This window comes from Chlorocebus sabaeus, chromosome 4 (assembly GCF_047675955.1).
Source record: "Chlorocebus sabaeus isolate Y175 chromosome 4, mChlSab1.0.hap1, whole genome shotgun sequence".
Classification (NCBI taxonomy): domain Eukaryota; kingdom Metazoa; phylum Chordata; class Mammalia; order Primates; family Cercopithecidae; genus Chlorocebus; species Chlorocebus sabaeus.
Window position 1 is genome coordinate 8,694,397 of NC_132907.1, and position 9,149 is coordinate 8,703,545.

The 9,149-nt window shown below is 36.9% G+C and overlaps 1 long non-coding RNA gene across 1 annotated transcript in view; it reads left to right on the plus strand.

Moving 5' to 3' along the window:
* Nucleotides 1–3,726, plus strand: part of LOC103224306 (uncharacterized) — a 114,656-nt gene extending 110,930 nt beyond the window's left edge. The window contains exon 5 of the long non-coding RNA XR_005234630.2: nt 1,491–3,726. This is a non-coding gene — a long non-coding RNA (uncharacterized lncRNA). The remainder of the gene's footprint in view (nt 1–1,490) is intronic.
* Nucleotides 3,727–9,149: the final 5,423 nt, after the last annotated feature.

The following is a 9,149-nucleotide window of genomic DNA, read 5'->3' on the forward strand; positions in this document are numbered from 1 at the left end:
CTCTTTCTGAAGACAAAGTAATAACTTAGAGGTATTACTGCTTCTAATAAAGAAGCCATCTATCAATTAACCAAAGTGTTCTTTTGAAAATACAACAGCAACAGAGGGACACCTCCTTCTTACTCCCCGGCTTTCTCCATGACCTAGTTGTTGGACTGAAGCTGTTGTTTATTGTAAGTAGACTCAGGTCAAAGAAGCTGGACCTGAGATAGGGTATATGTAGTACTAAATTAATTGGTTACAAGCTCCCGGAAATAAAAAATAGCCTTGAAAATATAGCCACTAAGTTACCAATTTTAAATATTTATTTTTAATTATTTAAAGAAAAAAAACAGTATATTTCTCTGCCTCAGCCTCCTTCACTTGATTGAGTAGAAGCCCTCGTACTCCATATGCCTGGCACAGTAGGTTGGTGTGGTGAACACCACTGCTGCTCCCTAGTTTTTCCAGCTCTTCTCCTTTTCTGGCACCTGGGAGGATTATGCTTCTCCACCTCCTTGAATTTAGGAGTAGTCATGTGGCTTGCTTTGGGTAATGTGCAGAAGTGAAGTACATCAATCTTAGGGGGCATTAACGTGCCTACATGGGATTCTTCATGTTTTCTCTTTCCTTTCCATATTGACCTAGGATGGCACATGCTTCATATAGTAAGTGCTTCAGATGCTACACATGGAGGATAGGTTTCAGAGCCTCCAGATTTAAAGTGAGCAAGCAATAAAGATTTGTCATATCATTCACTGAGATTTGGGGGTTGTTTGCTACCACAGCATAATCAAGCCATGCTTTTACAGCTGGTAAATCAAAAGAGCTGGTTAAAGCAAGGAATCTTAAACAATAATTAAATGTTCTTTTTAATTTTAATTTTAATTAAAAGTTCTTTTTAATTTTTAATAAAAAATGTATACAAAATGACCAATTTTTTGTTGTTGTTAGCCAGGACTTTTCTTCAATGATGAGTATGCTGACTGTATTTCCATATTGTCTTTTGTGCAATACCAAATAGATAATGCTTTATGCAGGATTTTTCCATGCAGAAAGAATGCAAAGGCATGGGTGAAACAATATTAGTGCAGACTCTTCTGGCTTCTTAACATTGCCCTTTGCAAATATTTCACTTTCATCTCTCTTAGCAAACCTTTTTCAAGAGACTTACTTTTATTGAGACTTTCGAAAATACTCTTTCATTTCCATACAAACACCTTTCATTCTTTTCACACTCATATTTTACTAGTGTGTGGTATTTAATTAAATAATTGTATAATTCAAATAACAAGCACAAATGGCAGGAACAATTTAAAAATAAACATAAGTGATTCTTACAAGCATGTAATTCATCAAGTTAAAACACAAGACTAGAGAATTCTAGAGAATAGCCTACTTGTCATGAGTTTTGAGACTTTTACAAAAGGCCTAGAGAATCAGTATATTGGACACAAATCATGTGTATCTTCTCAGATCCCCTAGTTGACATTTCTTCTTCTGTTTCTCAGGTGGTATTTACTTGTACCAAGTCACCCTTCCACTTTAGATTTGAATAAAATGCCATGTTGCAAGCATGGGATTTGGCCTCCTGAGTGGTTACCAGGGGGCTTATCAGTCCATTGACAGTGCTGGAAGATGTCTCCTTGTATGATGAATCATGACCAATAGGAAATGAGAGATGGGAGGCATCTTGCAGGTGAATCTCTCGTTTCTTCATTCCAGGGACAGCAACAAGGTAAGCTTCTCCTTATAACCTTTTTAGGAAGACGTCCCTTTGTGCTGAGTAAAGTCTGCCTGGTGTACTGTTGTCATCTCTTTTGAACTCCGTGTGAAGTGGCGACCATCATGATAATGATTTGCATTACTCCATGTCTTTTATTGCCTCACTTCTCTCTTTCTCTTTATCTATATTACCCTGGGCTTATATGTCCCTAGTGTCATCACTTTAATCCCTGCCTCAGGCTCTGTCTTCTAGAGCAACCATACAAAGACAGTCAGTTAATCTGATGAGTCAGCTAAACAGAGGTTGACTTAAAAAGCTTCTATGAAATAGCATTAGTGCTAGCCAAGGAGACGGTAGGAGCCCAGAGAAGTGGTGGAATATCTAGAGTCATTCACAGTCTGTTGGACTTATTCAGGGAATACAACATATATTGAGATATCCAAAATTAATGAGGCCTGATGGACAAAAATAGATCATTGGAGGAAACAAGGTTTTCAGTCTGGTAGGAAAGCTTAGGCATAATGAAGGAATAATAATACTATTAATAAAAATCATAACTAATATTTATGGGTTGTTACTAAGTTCCTGCTACTATGTTAAGTACCTTTGAAAACTTAATTAAATGAGACACAGTCAATTTTACTAATTTTTTAATGGAGAAACTGTGGCTTAGGAAACTTAAGAGGTTTTCACATAGTCACCCATCTAAGAAATAGTGAAGCACAAATTCAAACCCAGGCAGTTTGACTCTTAACCACAGGCCTAAGCAAATATGGGAAAATATTTAAATGAGCATGAGGCACATTACAGAAGTAGAGAGCAGTCCAGAAAACTGGTAACAATATCTCAGACCCCAAATAGGAGAACCACTCCATAAAACAGGATGGCCTGGGTATTTGTGCTGATACAGGGTCCGAGGCTCTCTGAATAACTGTTCAGAACTTAAGCAGCCTCCCGGTACAGTAAATCAGATCTAGCTAGAATAGGCTCACTCCTTTTAGAAGAGACTGCTTCCACTTTTTATAGTAATTGTTGTAAATGGCTAGATCTTTCAAATTTATTATTTCATTTATCCCATTATTCAACACATATTTAAGATTTTCTCTGAGCCATGCAAAACTATTGGCACTGTGGATATACAGATAATTAAGGTACAGTCCAAACCTTAAGGAATTCACAGGCTGATAGAGAGGACAGTCAAGTATTCAAAAATATGTAAAAGAAGAGCAGTAACATGGGGGTATGGGGAGCACAGAGAAGGGTATTGACCTCCTGTGTGAAGTTAGAGGAATGGGGAGAATTCCCAGAGACAATGAAGAAGATGAGTCCTGATAACGGGACATATTTTTCTCGGGAGACAAAGGGAAAGGAATAACACTCTAGACAGAAGAAACAGCACTGGGAAAGAAATGGAATCATGAACAAGTATATTGCATTCCTGAAACATGTGACAGCATGGTCGATTTGCAGTATAGGCAGAGTGACCATGCAATTCACCAATAAAATCAGAATGATACTTTTGAGAGTGAAAGGGGTGCTTTTCCTGACTATTTTGGGACAATAAGAATAAGAAGGAACTGTCCCAGGTAAACCAGGATATTTGGTCATTCCAAGTAAGGAGATTACAGGATGGAAAGGGTGTTGGAATTACTTAGACTTGAGTTTGAATCCAGGTGTGGATGATCAGAGGCAGTGTCTGTGTTCAGTCATCTTTGTAGCTGATTATGTCTCAATGTCCTCCTTTAAATCAAAATGAGTTGCTTAAAATCAATATTTCTTACTTGTAGATTTGTGTGATGACAAAATGAGATAACAGAAATAATATAACTGACACAATACCAGCCTCTAGTACGTGCTCAATAAATATTGTTTCTCTGTGTATACTCTTTCCACCATAGGCCAGAAATGGGAGACAAGGTTGGAGGATTAGGCCAGTGGGATTACCACACATTGCAAAGATCATGCCAAGGAGTTTGAATTTTGACCTTAAAAAAATAATTAGGCAGATAAATTTCCTAATCATGTTTTTGCTTTAGAAATATGAGTCTGGGCCAGGCATTGTGGTTCATTGTGGTTCATGCCATTTGGGAGGTAGAGGCAGGAGGATCGCTTGAGGCAAGGAGTTCGAGAAATACTGGCATAGAAAGACATATACCGCATATTCTCACATATGAAAAGGAGCTAAATAATGTGTACACATGGGCATAGAGTGTGGAATGATAGACAGTGGAGACTTGCATCAGGGAGGGGGTGGAGGAGGGTGGGTGATGAGAAATTACTTAATGCGTATAATGAACATCAATTGGGTGATGGGTACCCAAAAAACCCTGACTTCACCACTATGCAATCTATGCATGTAACAAAATTGCACTTGTACCCCATGAGTTTATACACACAAAAAGGAAATATGAATCGGGTAGCAGTGTTTAAGATGTTTATTAGGGCTATGGGATGTATCCAGAGCTCCTGGTAACCTCTGACACCATAAAGCCATGAGATCTTATGTGATGCTAATTTTTAAAGAATATGAATTCAGTATTATTGTTGGAACTCATCCTCCGCTGATTTTGGAAAATGGGAGGGGAAGAAGATATCACTGTGTTAAGGAGTTGGGCTAAGTCAGAGATGGTGATTTAGAGCAGGAAGTTCTGACAACTCCCTAAATCTGATTCCTGAAGTATGGTCCCAGACCACCAGCATCAGCAGCATCTGGGAATCTGAACTTGATAGAAATGCAAATTCTTGGATGTACATAGACCTACTGAATCAGAAACTCTGGGGGTGGAGATCCAACCATCTATTTCTACTAGACTTCCAGGCAATTCTGATACATACTATTGTTTGATAACTGCTGTCTTGATTCAAAGTATAGTGCAGAGGTAAAAATTAAATGGGAAATCAAGGTTAGCAAATCAGAGAATAGTGATGAATATGTCACCAAACAAAAGAAGAAATTGAAGTAAACATTAAAGTCAAAGGAATCTGGGGTTCCCTGGAGATAAGAGGAAGGAGCCTTTGATTGAGAAAATAAGTAGTTGATATGATACAGCCTTTGAAAAACACCTGAAATAGGTACTGCAACCTATGTTAGTTTCCTAGGGCTGCTGTAACAAAGTACCACAAAGTAGATTGCTTAACACATAAATTTTGCAGGGCACCACTCTCACACCTGTAATCCAAGCACTTTGGAGGCCGAGGTGGACTGATCGGTTGAACTCAGGAGATCAAGACCAGCCTGGGCAACATAGGGAAACCCTATCTCTACCAAAAAATACAAAAATTAGCTGGGCATGATGGCAAATGCCTACAACTACTTGGGAGGTTGAGGCAGGAGAATCACCTGAGCCTGGGAGATTGAAGCTGCAGTGAACCGAGATTGTGCCACTGCACTCCAGCCTGGGCAACTAGAGTGAGACCCTGTCTCAAAACAAAAGCAAAACAACCGCAATTTATTCTCTCATAGCTCTGGTGCCTCCAAGTCTGAAATCAAGGTGTCAGCAGGGCTGTGATCCTTCTGAGCATCCAGATAAACTCCTTCCTGGTCTTTTCCTAGCTTCTGGCGGTGGTTTTCCATTCCTTGGCGTTCCTCGGCTTGCAGGTACAACATGCCAAGCTCTGCCTCTGTCAACGCATGGCCTTCTTTCTGTGTCTCTCACTCCATGTCCCTTCTCTGTATTCTTATAAGGACACCAGTCATATTGTATTAATGCCCACTCCAATGACTTTACCTTAAGTAATGACATCTGCAACACCTCTGTTTCCAAATAAGGTCACACTTTGAGGTATTGGGGATGATGATAGGGTTAGGACTTCAATATATTTTGGGGCCAGAGAGGGGGACATAAATCAACCCATAACGTAGCCCATCATCAGTTCTTGTATAACTGGCACTGGATAATTTGGGTTCCCTTAGAAATAGACCCTGAAACAGAGATTCATGTTTAAGCAGTTGATTTGGTAGGTGATCCCAGAAAATGCCTTAGGGAAGTGGGAAAGTAGGGCAGGGAGGGGAAGGCATACAATAAAATTACTGATTAGACTTATTTGGAGTTTTTCAAGGGACTTCATTTTCCTAGGTTTCTGAGAATTAGATAAAGAATTTTGAGATAGCTCCCTGATGTCACAGAAAGGCAAACCTGAACAGAGAAAAACCTAATTTGCCCATGGCCCTTTAATAAGATATGGGAAAATTTAGAAAGAACATTTCCTGCCTCAGTCTCTACTCTGCTCCTTCAGCTACTCAACTGTGTCTGACTTGTCTAGAAGGCTAAGTAAGCCAAATTGTTACATGGTGCTCTTTCTAAAGAGGAATTGTGCATTTCTTAGTATTAACGTTTCTTTTTAAGGTGGACACCATGCATTTATATATGGGTAGAGTTTAACACCATTTTTATCATATAAAAAAGGCTTAGAGATTTTTCTTGCTTAAGATGATGCATCAAGTTTTTGAGAAAATCTGGCTTATAAGCCGAATTTTTTTTTCTGTTTTGTATGCATTACTTCTTTTCACATAAACACAAATATTTTTTGGTTACTTACGAGCTATGTGTACAATGTGATCCAGTCATCGGAATTGCTACAATAAAATATATTTTACTGGAGACAGAGGCACCCCACATAATCTGACCTTCTCATATTTAAACTGCATGACAAGAAATTTGGCATAGTTAATAAAGAAGTGTTTTCTCCTTTATAGGTTGTGTCCTGTAACTCAAAGATTTTATATACTTGGATTAGTTGCTACTTGGTGTGCATGTTTGTGTGAGTGTTGGTAAGAAATCCTATTCTGACTAATGCCTGAACAATGGAAATATATTAGGTTTTAGATGTGCAAATGTTTATTATAACACTGGTATTGGAATAACAATAATACTAGCGACTGTAAATGTGAACTTCCTGCTATTGAAGGAGGCTTGTAACTTATACATATAGTATACATGCCCAATGATGTTTGTTTTGATATCTAATGTAGTAATACAAAATCTAGTATAATTAACCACTGTAACTTTGGATGATAAGCTAACTGAAGTTATATGTGAAAAAGTTTAGCCCACAAAGAATAATTTTTAACATCAGAATATGTAGCTGGTCTTGTGTAGTCAAGGGTGGAAAGAGAATCCAATTATCACTTTCCCAACATGGTATTTAGGTGGGGAATCAAACTTCAAGGGCCCATAATTTACAGCAGTCTCATGCCCAAAAAAATTATAGAAAGTATACTTGTGAGAGTTGTAATCCTACACAAAAATTTTTAGTGGAGTTATGGAAGGTATGTGAATTTTATGTTTTCTTTTGGCTGTGATTAAAGTTATAATGAGGTTTTTGTACTAATTATTTCTTTGTATACTTAAAGACTTGGTTTCAAATCCTGTCTCCTGCTTATTGTAGTATGATTGTACAATTTATTTAATTGTCCTCTGTTTTGTCATCTGTAAAGCATTTCAAACTTTTATTCCCATCTGCTAACGCAATGCCTGCCATATATTAAGTGTAATTAAAGAGTCTCATTCTAAATCAAACGATTTTAAAGGATTATCATTAGGATAACTGACAAAGCTTGACATGTAAAGTAGACACTCAATAAAAAATATTTTCATTCCCAGTCATGGTGTGTGCTCTTTGTATGTATCATGATACATGTTGGAAGAAGCATTTTTAAAAACCCTCAATTTAGAGACTATGGACACGTTATTCAAACTCTGACAACTTCAATTGTTTCTTCTCTAAAATAAAAAAGAAAGAACCACCCTTCAGTGTTGAGAATCAAATGTATTAATGAATGCATGAAATTCTTTGATTTTACTTTTTAATCTTGAAAATGGGAATTGTATTCATTACATATCTTAAAATGTTATGAAGGCCAATTTAGAGAATGCATCTGGAAACAATTTTTTAAAATCTGATAAGTATTGTACAAACGTTAATTTTTGTCATCATGAAAAGTTCTAGAAATATTAGATTTATTTCTGATCAGTAAACATTTATTCTCTAAACAGTATAAAGTATTTGCTGCACTCTCAAACTTAATCAAATCATTACATTTGAATATTATCAATATTGATTATTATCAATCATGACCCTGTATTTAAAAAAACGAATTTGTGAATATTTAGATTTCTAGGAAACCAAACATACCTGCTAATGATTATTAATAACAGTTTTTTACATTTTAAAAGTGTTTTGTCACAAACTTCTTTTAATCAGTAAGATCTACTTTATGTTAAATATGTGATTTGATTAGTAAAGTTCCTTTTTACATTGCCTTTTACAATCTCATTGTGTAGAATGTTTTCCTGTAATTAAAATGAACAAATTAGAAATATTGATTAATCCTTTGGATGAAGCCACCTCCAAGGTAATCTCAATTACAAGGTCCCTGCCCTGAGGAAGCTTAGGTATGAAGTAGCATTGAAGACAGTCAAGACTGACATTGTCAATAAAATATCCATGGAGAAATTGACACTCAAGTGAGATGTTAAAGGCAAAGAGGATGGGAAATAAGAGGGCAGTGGCCTGTGTAAAGGAGAGCTGGGAATGGCCAGGCATTTTCAGAGAAAAATGGACATTGTGAGGTATAGTCAGTCACTGGTGATGAGAAGAAATAGGAAACATGTTGCTTGTGGTAGTCATTGTTTTCCAGACTAAGGAGAGAGTGGACAGACATTGAGTGTTTTTAGCAAAAGAATTATCAACTTAAAAGGGAAGTTCTGGGAGATTAACTTGTCAGTGGAGTTCAGAGTTGAATGGAGTGGAGAGACAGGAAAACTTTTAGAATATCTGTAGTTTGAATATGACTTGTTAAGGTCCTAGAATGAATATAATGACAGCAATAGATGAAAGGTTAGGAAATGAGTTATTAAAAAAAATAAAAACGAATTCTACTTGCCAGCTGATCCAAATGGAATACAGGGAAGTCAGAAAAAAAGATTTTTTTTTTTTTTTTTTTTTTTTTTTTTTTCCAGAGGGAAAGGTAAGGGCACTGTGGTTGGTAAGGTCAACACAGGTATAGAAATGTTGGGTTAATCCGATTAGGTCAGTTTTGTAGCAGACTAGGGCTGGAGTCTTGAGAGTTGACTAGTTCTGTGAAGGAGAAATTGTGGGCTTATATTGCTAACCCTGGTCTCAGATACAGAACTCAGGAAAGTAGACTGAGTATGCTGTAAATCTCCCATTTCTATTGTATCCCTGTTCTATTGAAGGCTTTCTCTAAGAGGCTCTTTGTTTCAAATTACCAGGTAAACTTTCTAGTTATGAAGGTTGTTTCAGCCTTCACACTGTCAACCATCATACTTATATCCTGTTAAATTGAACACCAAGAAAAGTTGTAGATTTTTGCATTTATTGTAATGGAATGTTCTTTGCAAAGCTTTAGCTATGGCCACTTAAATGTCAACATTGTTAACAATGCTGTCTCTAAATTAGATACCTACAGGAAAGCTCTTTT